The sequence below is a fragment of the Bison bison genome, unplaced genomic scaffold (genome assembly GCF_000754665.1).
Source record: "Bison bison bison isolate TAMUID 2011002044 unplaced genomic scaffold, Bison_UMD1.0 scf7180017856407, whole genome shotgun sequence".
Classification (NCBI taxonomy): domain Eukaryota; kingdom Metazoa; phylum Chordata; class Mammalia; order Artiodactyla; family Bovidae; genus Bison; species Bison bison.
In genome coordinates this window covers 9,384-10,567 of record NW_011486980.1, presented here as the reverse complement: position 1 = coordinate 10,567, position 1,184 = coordinate 9,384, and positions in this window count along the sequence as shown.

The following is a 1,184-nucleotide window of genomic DNA, read 5'->3' as shown; positions in this document are numbered from 1 at the left end:
GCTGTCTTTTAATCAGAGTACATCCTGAGAAGAATGAATCTTCTGAACATTATGTGACATTTCAAGCTATATTTATTGTCACCTCTGTTCTATCACCCATTCAGTCAGTATTCTTCCTATGAAACTGATATATGACAATTTAATAGTCTCTACTTGTCTGGAAAATCCTATGGAAGGAGGAGCCTAGTAGGCTACAGTCCATGGGGTCACAAAGAGTGACACGACTGAGTGACTTCACATCTCTTATTTACTGATTAACCTATGTGTGTGTGCATGTTTAGTCAATTCAGTTGCATCCAACTCTTTGCAACCCTATGGACTGTAGCCCGCTAGATTCCTTTCTCCATGAGGTTCTCCAGGCAAGAATACTGGAGTGAGTTGCCATTCCCTCCTTCAGGGGATTATCCCAACCTAGAGACTGTACCCCTGTCTCCTGTGTCTCCTGCATCTCTGGTGGATTCTTTACTCGCTGAGTCACCTGGGAACCTTCCTTTAATTTCTAACAGGAAAAGAGGAAATACTATGTATCAAGTTTATTAAACGTTATTTCAACATGAGGTACTATACCTGGCACAGAAAGAATATGATGCCAAAATTATGCCTTTCATCCATATCTGAAATAATTAAAATACTTATTAGGGTAGAAATATTATAGAAACAAAAGAAGCTAAATATGGAACTGTAGAGACTAGGGAAGACTGAGCAATGGAAGAGTTTTTCCCGTACAAAAAAGGCAGAAACTTTGCTGTTCTATCCAATTCTTAGCTTTCAGGAAAAAAAGTCCTGTGTTAAAGTGTTTTCAAATAAAACTACATAGGTAAAATTTTAGGCTATTAAGAATAATAATGATATGATTATTTGAATAAATCTCTAGCATATGCTAAAATTCTTATTCTTCTTGCAGAAATACTAGGAATGGGAATGCTGGGGCATTTGCTATATGTAAGGTTAATGCACTGGTCATAGCAAACACTTTCTTTCAACAACACAAGAGAAGACTCTACACATGGACATCACCATATGGTCAACAGTAAAATCATTTTGATTACATTCTTTGCAGCCAAAGATGGAGAAGCTCTATACAGTCAGCAAAAACAAGACCAGGAGCTGATTGTGGCTCAGATCATGAGCTCCTTATTGCCAAATTCAGACTTAAATTGAAGAAAGGAGAGAAAACCACTAGA